The sequence below is a fragment of the Engystomops pustulosus genome, chromosome 3 (genome assembly GCF_040894005.1).
Source record: "Engystomops pustulosus chromosome 3, aEngPut4.maternal, whole genome shotgun sequence".
NCBI classification, from domain to species: Eukaryota; Metazoa; Chordata; class Amphibia; order Anura; family Leptodactylidae; genus Engystomops; species Engystomops pustulosus.
The window spans coordinates 91883448-91898348 of NC_092413.1; positions in this window are offsets into that span (position 1 = coordinate 91883448).

Genomic DNA, 14901 nt, shown 5'->3' on the forward strand with positions numbered 1-14901 from the left:
AGGCGGTGACTGCCGCATGAAGCCTGGCAGTCACTGCCGGCCTGTAAGCTCAGTCTGGCGTTCTGAGATTATGGGGCTGCAGTGGCTGCTAGCTTTATCGGAGGGTTCGGATAATGTTCCCAGTTTAACACTGTTAATAATGTGGTAGTGCTAGGAGCTGCTTACTTTAGTACTTTACCTCTTCAAGTTGAATTTGTATGGTAGTCAGAACAGGTATTTTCTGGTGTAACACCAGTAAAAAAAAATTTGGACCCTGTGACAACTGGATTTTCAAAACTTTGGGTTGTCATGGCAACAGGGATTAACAATAAAGCTTTATTTCAGACCTTTGATTCTACAATACAAGTACAGTAACTGATTAACCCTTTCAGACCAAGGGGCAGGGCCGACTCCTGTATTCACTGCAAAGCACTACTTCAGTGTTATTCAGTAAGGAAAGGAAAAGGCAGAAACCATAATAAACCCCTTCTACCATCTCTGACAGCTGGAGAACCAGACCTGCTTCCACACTGATTGAAGGAGAAGGAACGGGTCTCCAGCTGTCAGCATTACCAAAAACCGTACACCAGCTACAAAAAAAAAAAAAGTGAAATCATTTTAGTGGATCTTTGGGTTATTGATGAGATTTTAATCAACTATGGAGTGAAAAAAAAATCATCAATTCTAGTTTTCTTTTGTTTTTGCAATTTTTTTTAGGGGTGTTCACCATACCATAAATCTAATATGTTATCTTTATTGCATAGATCACTACGATTATGGTGATACCTTATTTATATATTTTTACAATTTTACTGAAGATAAAACGAATATAGAGATCTTTTTGGAGACATAACTTTAATATTTTTTGGTTGACAGTGCTGGTCTAAAGCTTATTTTAACGTGTTGAGTTGTTCTTTTTAGTCGTACCATTTTGTTACATGTAACTTCTTTTGGTCATTTTTGGAACATTTTTGTGAAGGGATTTATGAAAAATGTAAATTTTTGGCAAGTTTTTCTGGTTTTTATTTTTTACGGCATTCACAAAGCAGGTCTAATTAAATTACCGATTTATTATACATATTGTTACAGATGCTGCAATACCAAGTATGTGAGGGTTTCGCACTTCATTAGTTGTGTATAGGGAATGTTGGTTTTTATGGGACTTTTACTTTAATTATTTGTTTTGAAAAGACTTAATTAAGTGTTTTAAATGTTTTATTTTTTTTTCTTACAGGTTAGCTTGAACAAGCTCTTATTTATCTAACATGGTTTAATACTGTGCATGTTCAGTGTGTCCCTGAAGACATCGCACAGCCTCGGGGCTGTCATTGGAGCAGTGGACCTCCCAAGTATGCACGCAGGCTGAGGGTGTCCAAATCACTTCAGATGCCCCTTACACACCGTGGCCAAGCATGACTGCAGCGTGTAAGGGGTTAACACCCACACCCATTCTGGAGCCGGTGCCAGAAACTTGACGTAGTAGTACATCACGATGTGGGAAGTCACTGCCGCCCCTGATGTACTATTATGCCCAATGTCGGTAATAGGTTAAAGGGTGAGTGTTTTTTTGTGTATTGGCACAAAATTAAAAAAAACTTTATTAATGGCTTTAAAGAAAGTTGGTAAGGCAAGCCTCAGGTTCTTCGGAGGGTTAGGTTTGCTGGAGACTGACGGAGTCCTGTCCTCTATATCCAGTTATTGTTTGACTGAGGTATCTAAAGGACTAAACCTACCCTACACTGGGTGTTAGTGATAAAACAGCCCAGCACTGGGAGCATCGCTACGCCATATCCAGCAATCTTTTTTTGATACAACCGTCATAAAATAACAGCTTCTCAGAAGACATATCCACAATGGGCACCACAATTTGCGCTAACAGTTTTTGTCAAGCTTAACACCTAGTTCATTACCAATAAAATGAACTTTGATGTGAGGTGTAAATTGGTTGTATAAAGTCAGTGAGCTGGACATCTCATAATTGAAGTCAAGCGCTCACCACCTCAGAATGTCCTCTCCACTGTAATCAACATTGCTGTCTCCAGGGACATCGCTAACTGGCCATACTGATGTCTTGTATATTTGGGAGCTGTTAGTATGCTTGGCAATGTACTTGTAGTAGTTTATTAGGTAAATTTCTGCTGAGAGGTTCCCTTGAAAGAGTTGTCCCACCATGCACAAAAAAAGGGCCTGGCAGAGTCTCTTAATAATAATAATCTTTATATAGCGCCATCATATTCCATAACACTTTACAAATCATAGGGGACATATACAAATATAATATTACATTATAGAGTACAAACAATCATATTGAACAATAGGAGACTCTTCTATGGGGTTCAAATAACTACATACTGTACTTGTATCTATACATTTCTAACATATTTTCATGTAGATATCTTACACTACAACATCTTAATACATATTCTGAACTTGTGCCTAATATCACAGAACATTTAAAAGAAAGGGTGTCTTTGAGGCAGAAGCCCATCAGTTTCTGGAGAATGACACACTATTGTGTGAAATTAGGGAGTGGTGACATATTTCAGCACAACACATTAGTAGTAGGGTAGGGTATGCAGTGACTTACCCAGAGCTAAGAGGTTTAAAACTAAATCTCATGTTTCCCTTAAGGCAGTGATGGCAAACCTTTCAAAGATTAAGAGCCCAAACTACAACCAAAACCCACTTATCGAAAAATGAGAATACAGCAATTTAAGCAGTAACTTATTATTCCCTGGTTTTCCAAATATTTCAGTCTGTCACCCTCCTGAGAAAACCAATATAGTCGAATCACTCCTCCTGTAGTCCCAAGTAGTCAAAGATGTGTAGCTTTAAAATAGTTCTTAGGTTGCTGGCACTACAGGAAGATTCTTTGAGTCCTTTTTGGTGAACTCTGTGCTTTACTTTAGAAGACGAGGTCACACATAGACACACGCTGACAATTCCTGCCAGCAAGCAGCGTGCACAGAATTACTCTACAAGCTAGGATAAGATCTTTATAGCAGGGGAAGGAGGCATGTAGCAGAGCTAACTGTTTGTGTTATAGCTGAGTTAGCAGAGCGTCATTGTGTGTTATATCCATCTTATGGATCTTATCATCTCTTATCTTTCATCTCTCTTTCTATGTGTAAGATACTAGTAGAATGTGCAGAAGCTAAATGAAAGTGTAGATAAATCTTGTACCCTGTTAATTTAACCACATTGTCAGCACACAGGGATCATAATGTGCCTGCTTAGAGAGTCCCTGGCCAAACTCTGGAATGTTAAACTGACCATCACTGAGTGATAGGAGCTAAAACAGCAATATAAAAGTAACTTTATTGTGTAAACATCACTAGGGAGTTATAAGTAAAGAACTTTAAGGCAAACATAATCCCAGGAACAGAGATGAATTAGCATACTAAGGCCCACATTTATTAAAGTGTTTGCACCAGTTTTCTGTCTGACTTTATACTAGAAAGAAAAAAGAAGTTAAATCACACATAATTTTGTACTTCCACGGCCGTGACAACGCAGACTACAAAGCAATAATAGTATTAATCCATGTCACTATACGTGGTCACAACTTTGGAATGCTTTTACATATCCAGGTGATTTTGAGATTGTTTTTTTTTCGTGACACCTTGTACTTCGTGTTGGTTGAGAAATTAATTAATTTATTTTAAAAAAATCCTCACGTTTTGCAAAAAATGTTGAAAAGAATCAGTTTTACAAATTCAAAATGTTCTACTTTTTAGAAAGTTGGTCATATCACCACTATAACCTGATAACTAACATTTTCCAACTTGGCATAATTTTTAAAACATCCTTTTCTTTTATAACTTCAGGTGCGATTTTTCAGATTTTAGCAAAAATCATCAAAACCTTTTTTTGGAGGAACCAATTTAGTTAGAAGTGCCTTTATAAGGCCTATATGATAGAAAACACCCACAAATTACACAATTTTCGAAACTGCATCCCTCAAAATATTCAAAACAACCTTTGGAGAGTTTATGAGCGTTTCATGAGGGTGAAAAATAAATGGAAGAGAAATTACAGAAATGTAATTTTATTTAACAATATATTAATTGAACAATAAAATTCGCACCTTCACAATGGGTTAAAAAGGAAAATATTTTACAATGTTTAGTGCAATTCCTCCAGTATTCCAATACCCATTTTGTCACTGTACAGGCACAAAATTACCAGGAAATTTTTCAGGATGTTCCAGAATGTTGCCCTGGCAAAACAAGGGGGACATCTAATCCAGAGGTACTGGGGCCCTGTCCGTCTTGTCCAAATATTAGTTTCCTAATATCTGCCTCTTGAAATGTAGAAATGATACAGCGTCATCTGTACAATGTGCACAGTCAGTGTTTTGTTCCATATCTTGTACCATAGCCCTTTTTAAGTGGCTGCCTAACAAAGGATCCAGGGAGACCTCGATGTTTTTTGCCTACAGTTCCTCACACTACAGAACCTCTGGAACTGAGGGATTGGAATAGGGGAACGCTGGAATAAATGTTATTCACAGGTGGTAACCCTTCTTCAGCAGTGGGTGCACAGATTGGTCAATCAGAGCTCTCTGGGAGATGGCATGAGACCACCAGCCATGGCCCTTTCACTGATGCAATTATTGTTGTGTGTTGCTCCGATTAAACCCTGTCATGCCCATTGTGACAAATATTGCTGCTATAGGCTGGTCTGGATCGGTCAGCCAATAGCAGCGTACATGGAAGAGGGGGGGGGGGGCAGCAAAACTCCTTTGGACCGTGAGGCAAAAAGGATGACTATCAGGGACAGCCCCAATCACTGTGTCTTTTTCCCCCAAAAGTATTTCATTATTCAAAGAAAAGTAAATACATTTGCACAGAAAGGTAATTTAAACAAAATATCCTGTGAAGTTTGGTATCGCTGTATGCTTATTGACCCAGAGAAAAAAGTTGTTATTTAGGTTCGACGTTAAAGGCAGAACATTTTTATTAGAAAAAACAGATTTCCTTTTTTTTAAAAAAAAAAAAACAATAGACTGTACAGAAAGGATTAATAAAAGTTCACCAGTAGGACATACGAAACCCGTTATGTAGCTTCATAGGCTGCTGCAGAAGCACTAAACCCCTCCCATTGTGTGAGATTACAGCAGGCAGAGAACGGGTGCGAGACTATTGCAGCTCGTGAAGCTACAGCACGGAGGGGCTCTGATAACACACCCCAATACCCCAGTGCCCTTCTGGTTCATTAGCATTATTTTAAAAGTTGATCTCAGATAACGGATAACATATATAGGAAGATTGCCACAGTCACAGTTACTGGACATATGAGTAGTTGCATCCAGTTTATGGTGCTTGATTATGATGGTAAATTTCCTTTGGGCAAACTATGATGTTAATTTCCACTGTATCTACAAATATCAGACCCCTGATGAAAGTTTAGACAGTGGCTAGGATAGCCTAGGAAGATGTATGGTGTTATCTACAGGCATTGTGGTCATAATGGTACACTTGCATTATAGTGCACCTAGAAAACCACTATAGTTCCCTCCTCTAGTATCCTCACAGGTCATGTGATTTGGTATTGTTATTCACCTATTGGTGAAGAGTGTACAAATTGTAAGCGAATCTCGGCCTATTTCAGTGGCTTTTTAAACAAATTTAATTGACCACCTCTGGACCTTCCTGTGACTTCATATGTCATGATCCTACCCTAACCCTGTAAGTACATCCTGATCTGACCAGGTTTACCAAGTATAATAATAATTAGTCTAAGGATAGAGAAGGTTCACCTAAGATGACTGTATGCTGTTGATACCACATATCATCATTTTTGCAATGGTTTCTTTTGGTCCTGCTGGATAACCCCCAAGTAGAACTAACTTTTTTTCCTGGGAAACATACCAAGTTCATAGCTAGCCTTCTTGATTTTTATTACTGTACTTGTAGCTATTATTATTCATATGAATTATTAAAGTGGTATTCACACAGAGACAAGTTTCTTATATGTACTCAGGATAACAAAATAACACATTCTCTAATTCACTGTTATTACATACAGCATTTCACAGATATTCCAACTTCTCTTTATCAGTCCTGCTGTACACAATTTCAGTTGTCCCTGGTTCCTGACCCTGTATCTTCTGACTTTAGGTTTTGGCAGCCTTCTTGGTTTTCTGTCTGACGGCTGTGGAGCAGAGATGTCTCTCTCTCTATCACTGCCTCTGGCCCCTCCCATTCCAGGACAGAGCTCTCACACTGATACACAGACACTGACTTCCTGCGGGCAGCAGCATGAGAAGTGTAAAGCTACAGACAGATAAGTTCTTTATCTGGGGAGGGTGAGGAAGGCACAGCAGATCTAGCAGTGTGTTGTGGAATAACAGAGATGTCAGAGAGCTGACTGTGTCATTGTGTGTATTAGGCATCTGCAGCATCCACCACCAGGCCTAGCCTTTTCTTGGGGCCTGGAGGCAGCTGAAGCCCAGAATACCGGAGTGGCTGACGATTGTGGCCTAGGGCGCGCCAATGTCACAGTGCTTGGTATGCGGACCAGAGGGCTGAACTACAGCTTGGCAGGTCTCCAGCAGGTGGTGTGTGCAAGAAATATGGAGGGGGAGGTTGACGTACTTGTTTCTCCCTGGGGCAACCCCTGAGTGTCTACAGGATGAGTCCCTGGGTAATGAATGGGGAACCCCATGGCAGTAGGCAGCCATATCCAGGGAACATACGGAGGCAATGTTGTGCAAGTCAGCTTATGGTTCTTTATTGAACATCAGGCAAACAGCCATAACGGGTAACAGCAGGTTTCAGATTCTGGTGCTGGAAAGGTCAAGAAGAGTGGGCTGCAGGAATATTGCACCAGCCTGGTAGTAGATGCAGGCTGGGATAATTGAGATGAAGCTGTTTCCAAACTGTGGAAGCTGCAGCTCTGGATTAGAGTCTCCTGACTCAGTTCCTGGTATTGGTATCTGTGACAGCACTGAAGGGGGGTTTCATACTCCCCTTCAGTCACACTCCTCTCCAATCACATTTCAGCTTACAATGCAGCCACATAAGTGGATTATTATTTAGACCCATTTAACCGTTGCCCTTCAAGGCAGAATCTACAGCTACAATGTTCAGGCTCTAGAACTTTCATAGAGGGTTCGCGACTCCCCCTAACAGCTCCTGACCTGGAGAGGGTGCTATTTGCAACTACCAGCCTGTCTATGTTTTGGCAGGGTTGTTGCACATCTAATGGATCTCATCATCTCTCATCTGTCACATCTCTCTTTCTATGTGGCAGATACTAGTACAAGGTTCAGAAGGTAAATAAAAGTGTATATAAACCTTGTACCCTGATAATCTAACCGCATTGTCATCTTATAGAACTAGAAGGATCATAAAGTGTCTGCTAAATAATCCCCCACCCACACTCTGTTGTTTTGCACTGACCATCACTGAGTGACAGGAACTAAAACAGCAATAAAACTGAGTGAAATTGTAAAGAAAAGGTTAAAAATTATCTTTTGTGTGTGAACATCACTAGGGGATTACAATTTGAGAAAATTCTTTCATGGGCAAACCTCTTTAAGAGACTTGCTTCTCTGTACACAGATTCTTAGGCAGAAGATTATTGAGAAAATAGGATAACACTGCCACCTGTAGGATGACACGTGAAATGTTTGATTGTAGCATTAGGCTCAGAAGAGAGTGAGCACATTTCTTTGTTATGGTGTGTTTCTTTTGATTTCACAAGAATAGATTTGCAATGCACTGGAGAATTTTTTAAAATTTGCCCTGTCTCATTATTTATGATTCTAACTTTAGAACGCATTTGTGATTTTCACAGATTTTCTGATTCAGTCTTTTCGTGATATGTTGTACTTCACCCTTGTTGTATATTTGTGTTAAAATGTATTTCATTTATTTATAAAAAATTTTGGTGATTTTCTGATTTCTCAATGTTAAAATGTTATGCTCATCATACACTCTAACCTGTATGCAAATGAGCCTAAGGGTCTCCAGACTTTATAGCTGTTAATGGAACCTGAAGCCCCTCAGCCTTATTTGCATTCAGTCTTTCATCCTGCTGGTAGATGCCCTTTAAATAGCAGATAATTAGCAGGGGCACACTATGCAGAATTATACTCATAGAAGCATACTCCTTATACACCTTATATGTAGTGTCCAGCAGCCTCCCTTATTCCAGCAGCACTTCTTAAAGAAATGCTCACAACATGCCCTCTTAATGAAATGTCAGTAGAGACCCCCTTAATGAAATGTCCTCAGAGGTCCCCTTAATGAAATGTCACCAGAGATCCCCTTTAAGGAAATGTCCTCAGAGGTCCCCTTAATGAAATGTCAGCAGACTCCCCCTTAATGAAATGTCCTCAGAGGTCCCCTTAATGAAATGTCAGCAGATGCCCCCTTAATGAAATGTCCTCAGAGGTCCCCTTAATGAAATGTCAGCAGACGCCCCCTTAATGAAATGTCAGCAGATGCCCCCTTAATGAAATGCCCTCAGAGGCCCCCTTAATAAAATGTCAGCAGATGCCCCCTTAATGAAATGTCAGCAGACACCCCCTTAATGAAATGTCCTCAGAAGTCCCCTTAATGAAATGTCAGCAGAGAACCCCCTTAATGAAATGTCAGCATTCGCCCCCTTAATGAAATGCCCTCAGGGGCCCCCCTAATAAAATGTCAGCAGATACCCCCTTAATGATATGTCAGCAGACGCCTCCCTTAATAAAATGTCAACAGATGCCCCCTTAATGAATCGTCAGCAGTTGCTGACAGTAAACGGTAAACTCTGTACTCACCTCACCCAGCAATCCCACGGCTTCCTCTTCTCTCGGGCAGGAAAGCGTAGATGCAAGTCCATCTATGCATGGTAGCCTTGCACAATGGGGCTTATTTACTAAGGGTCCACGGATTGCATTTCCGGCGGACTTTTCATGGTTTTCATGGTTGGGGGGAGGGCCGTCAGATGATCCGACTGATTCGGATTGAGAGCGGGAATTCATATTCAAATTGTGCTGCATCCAATGCACTTACATACACCAGGAAGAAGGTGAACTCCAGTGGACCTTCGCGGGGAAGCGACGCATGCAGTATATCGGTTGCACGATCTTTGTGAATCGCGGCACAGTGCATTGGAATCGGACAATGCACTTTCAGGGATCTCCAGCGACCGAGTAAGTAAATGTCCCCCAATGTATGACACGCATACAATTGATTCTCTGCACCACTGATGTGACACGCAGACTGCCGACTGGAAGACTGCGGGCCCAGGTCGATCACTGGACCTGGCCGACCGTGATCATCATGCCCAAGGTCCTTGCTTAGTGGATTAAAGAATTGCCAGAATAAACCAGCAGGGGGCAGCAAAGTGAAAAACAACAACAACAGAGTGTTAAGCTAAGACCAGGCACAAGCCTTTGTTATATTTTTTATGGGGTTTTGCCTGTTGGATAGATGGCTGTTATAGTATAAGGCAGCGATGGCAAACCTTTTAGACACCAAGTGCCCAAACTACAACAAAACCCACATATTTTTCGCAAAGTGCTGATGCGACAATTTAAACAGTAACTTATTACTCCCTTCTCTGTCACAGGTTTAAATTGTATAGGGTCATGGGCTGCCTGGGACTGCAAGAGGCCTTGAGTCCTGTCTGGTGCACTCTGCACTCGAGTGATGGGGCGGGTGCCCATAGAGGGGGCCCTGAGTGCCACCTCCAGCACCTGTGCCATAGATTCGCCACCACTGGTATAAGGGGTTTAACAGACTATACTAACATCAAGGAGTGGTGACAGAGGTTATGATAGTTTAAAGGAGGGGAGTTACAGGGTGGGGGAGTAAAATCCTGAGTTTCAGAATCACCATAATGTTTATTTTTAAGGTTTTGGCGTTAACAATGACCAAATATCATTGTGATCCTGAAAATGGGTGCCTTCACCTGCCAGTCTATGGATTAGATTAGCATGTATGGTTTCCTCACATATACACTAAACGTGTCCAAAAAACAAGGTGGGAACCCAGACTCATAATGAAATTATGCTGTATTGTTATAATTCATGAACATATAGTAGTGCCAGTATTGTACTGTACTGCAACTATGACTTCCGAACTTGAACCCAGTGGGATTCAAAAACATGTTTGGGTACATTCACATCATGTTTAGTGTATATGCCAGGAAAGCTCCCAGGGTATACGTTAAAGTGTCCATCGACATATTCTGTTTTTTGCCTCTCAGTCTGCTCAGTATACATCATACAGCATACATGAAAACTGTATGCTGAACTTTTTTCATACTGTTTCCTGCTGGAAAAAGCATTATACACTCAGGAGACTCCATTAGCAGCTACAGGGGACAGATGCCACTATATGGCATCCATCCCAGGGCCTACACTGCTTCCCTACGTTGTAAGGATACATTCCCATTTATACATTCATAAGCACACATTACCATTTATTTCTATGGGTGTATGGATTCCACGGCTGAATGCATGATCCGACTGCCCAGGCCACAAATTATAGAGAAGGCTCTATTCCTGCCTCTCTCTGTTTTTTATTTTTGTCTGTGGCATGAGAGGGGCCACAAACAAGGGACCACTTGTTTGCTCGCAAACAGCACATGTTCGTGTGCATGAGACCTTAGCAAGTTGCATACTTAGCGTAACATCCATGTTCCTATTGTACCTCCTGCAGAATAAGTCTACGTAAACTGCATTTTCCTATGTCAAAGATATAAAATTAGTGCTCTACTCCTTATACTGTTTGTCAAATGGCTAGAGCCTCTCACCACCTCTTCATGGACTGGAAATAAAAGATATCCCCGACTCCTTGCATCATGCCCCGGAAGAAGCCTGAATAGGCGAAACCTGGGTCGGGCGAGGTGTTTTAGGTGCGCGCTTTTAAATTGGAATGTGTGAGTATATACAATAAATACTATTTCCTTTTTGAACCTGGCAATCTGCACTATCCTTTCGCATACCTCCTGATGTAGGATTGGGAACACACCGTGGACACGGTAACGAGACGAGGATTGTGTTTCAACCCACTAAAGGAGGACGATTGGCGATGCAAGGAGTCGGGGATATCTTTTATTTCCAGTCCATGAAGAGGTGGTGAGAGGCTCTAGCCATTTGACAAACAGTATAAGGAGTAGAGCACTAATTTTATATCTTTGACTCTGACTTTGTGGCATATATGGGAGTATGCCGTATTAGTGGCTCCTCCATATTTTTATGTTACATTTTCCATCTTTCCTGGATATTTTATTATTTATTTCTGCATGCATTTTCCTATTGTTTATCCCTTTGCTTTGAAAGTAAAGGACACATTTGGAGAGATCTTTATGAGTCCTGTGCCCTTGTGTGGCATTAGACATCCCCAATCCCCATTAATCTGTGAGGCATTCCAGTGTTATTTACAGGGTGTGAATCACTCTGTACTTTGGACAGGTGTAATCTGGCATGTTTATAGCAATGCTGGAAACTCCTTATTTGTCACTGCAAAAACTTACAGGCCATCTCACACCCTTAAGCTACGTAGTATTACTACATGTCTGTAGTATTGTGAGAGAGTGATGGTTACTGGGCAAGACCTTACGTATCAGGTCCACTGGGCCAGCTAAATCAAGCTAGGTCCCTGCCCTTTAACCTGCTTGCATCTACTATACTAGCTGTTTCTGGTTTCTGTCCAATATTACAGGTATACACCAAATTAGAGCATTACAGACAAATAACCATATTTTAAAAAATGTTGAAAATAATTGATCAAGGGGTATAGTGAGCATGTTATCACCAAAAGTCCTAACACCATAGACAGTTTGAACTTCAGCTTGTGTGGGTCGGGAAAAAATTTTGTTTTAGCCACAACATTTATATTTTTCCAAGGGGTAAAAGAAGAAAGTACACCTTGTAGTTTATTACCCAATTTCTCCTAAATACAGAAAAACTCCACACTTGGTCATAAGCTGCTGTAGGGGTGCACCCCTGAAGGAATTTATCAAGGGGAAAATGGAAAATGACCCACAGCTACATAGTATCATTTTATCATAGTACGTAAGGTTAGAAAAAGTTTTTTTAAAGTCCATCCTATAAGATTAAACCAATGCTTATTTCCCATACAATGTGATATTTTTGCTCTCCAGAAAGGCATCCAGGCCACTCTTGAACATGAACAAATTATCTACCATAACAACCTCCTGTGACAGAGAGTTCTATAGTTTTACTGCACTTATAGTAAAGAATCCCAGTCCATGGTAGAATCATCTCTCCTCTAGATATAGAGGATGCCCCGTTGTGCTGGCCACAGGTCTAGGTATAAAAAAGATCTTTGGAGAGATCCTTGTACTATTTGTACATTGTAATAAGGTCTCCCCTTTTTTCTAAGATATATATATCCTTACATTTTGTAATCTGTCATTGTATTCTAGTCCCCCCATTCCCCTAATAATCTTGGTTTCTCTCCTCTGCACCTGTTCCAGTTCTACTATGTCCTTTTTATACAGTGGTGCCCAAAACTACACAATACCGCGGTTTAAAACACTAACTAAAATAAGCTCCGGCACCAGCTCACCCTGAGCTGGTGCCCGGTATTGCCATCGGAAACCTGCCACTACAAGTGGTAGGTTTCCTTTAACAGAGAGTCCTATTGGATATTTGTTTTACAGACTAGACAACCACAAGGTATGAATAGTAGACATGACTTGATCACAAGTTATTAATAATAGATCCACCCTTTTATATCAGCACACCGCAACATTGTGTCCTTTTGTAACATAGTTGTTTCTTTTTCATAGGCTACAGAATTGTTATATTTATTTTTTCTAGTACTGAGGTGAAGAGTTACTTTCCCTACCAATTAACCAAATTCAATGTGAGGCACTTGTCATTAAGGGTTTATCTTAGTACGCTCCACCTCACTACTAGGGTCATGTGACCTTGATTGCATTTTGTATTTAAGATGTGTGTTTTTAGTAGTTCTAATAGATCATGACTAAGGCTTAACAGCCGAAACGCGTCGATCAGTTTTCTTCATTGTACATATCCGAATCTGCTGTTGCACAAATAAAGAAGTTTTTATACCGTTTGGGACGTGCGCTGGAATTCTTCTTCTCTACCTGTGAACTTTCCCTTGCCGGGGCGTTTCCGTGTACGCAGTCCTGCGGTGAGCACTGGAGTGAGTAGAGCTGACACAGACTTTTTCCATATATTGCTGGTGGCAGACTGTTACAGATCAGTATAAAAATCAACATACAATGCAATACGGTAGTATTACAGTATATTGTAAGAGTGATCAGTCCCCTAGGGTTCAAGTACTCTAAAAGTTCAAAAGATTTAAAAATAAAATTATAAAAGCCTAAAAGTTTGCTATCACAGTGAGTGTAGCATTCCAAAGTAAAGGAGAAGTGTCATTTGGAGTGCACAGATAAAGCTGTAAAAACAGAGCCCACAAGCAAATGGTGCAAATGCGTTTTCAAGTCAATGTTGTGGAATTTATTTCACCTTCCTGGTCACTGTGACCAAGGGCGTTTTTACATTACCTGGAATAGTAAATGGTGACATTAGGTAGTACAATTCGCTACAAAACAAGTCTCATACATTTCTGTAAATACAAAAATAAAAAAGTTTGGCTTTAAGGGGGTTGGCCAGTCTTTTACATAACTTGTGGATAAAACCTGAATGTTCATTAACCCCTTAAGGAAGGAGGGTTTTTTCTTTCATTTTTTCGCTCTCCAACTTTTTCATTTTTCAGTGTACAAAACAACTACACAAGTGTTGCACCTTCTCAGTCTATGAGAACATTAATACGACCAGAAACTTTCAACAAGAATAAGATGCCATTCAGACACAAAACCGCTGTGGTCCTTCCTCCTCAAAGGAAGAAGCTGTGAGGCGAAACTCTGGGTCGGGCGATGATTGGCGTCCTCGTGGAATAAGTAGATATGCACATTTTTATTATTTTATGTGAGTAGATTGAGAAATAAAATTTTATGACTATTTGAAACCATCTATGCTATGTCCGTGTGTATCTTCTGTACATAGTGGACTGAGCTATAGAGGATATTTGAGGAGGAAGGACCGTAGCGGTTTCGTGTCTGAATGGCATCTTATTCTCGTTGAAAGTTTCTGTTCTCATTGTTGCAGAGAAATAGTTTTTTATATATGCAGAAGGATAAAAGGAGTTGAAGAGTTAATTATTGGTGAGCCTCGGTCGCACAACCTTCGGTCTTCTGCGTACAAATCTGTGTGAGGGCATATTTTTTGTGTAACAAATTTTACTTCGCAGTGACGTTATTTATTATTGGGAAGCTGGAAAAAATTCCAAATGTGGTGAAATTGGCAAAAAAAAAAACGCATTTCTTATGGGCTCCAAATAACACCTCTGCTTTATTCTTTGGGTCGGTACGAATGCAGTGCTCCCAAATTTTTATTAAAATTGTGCTTTAATACATTTTCAAAAATGAAACGAATTTACAAAAAAAAAGAAATTTTTGCCATCTACTGAGCTATATGAGGTGTCATTTTTTGCTACGATTTTGAGGACTGTGCAACATTTTGTTCACTTTTTATTACATTGTTTTTAGATGATGTAAAATGGTTTAAAAGTAACGTTTTGGACATTTGGGCGCTATTTTGTGTTATTGGGTTCACCACCACCAATTTTTATATTTTGATAGATCAGAAAAAACAGAAGCGTGAGATGAAAAAAGGGAATTGTAGGCAAGGGGTTAATATTTAAACCCCTACTGAAGTCTAGATGAGGAACAACATAGATTGTGCATTGCATGTTGCATTCTTACTAGTATACTTTTCTGGCTAATAAAGTGCCATATCTGCAGGAAGGTTAAATGAAGACAAGATACCAAACCATGGACAGATCACTGCTTGTAAATCCTTTTTGTACAAAGCTATTTTTTTTTAAAGTGAAGACTGAATGGAGGTGGAAATTCCCTGTGTTC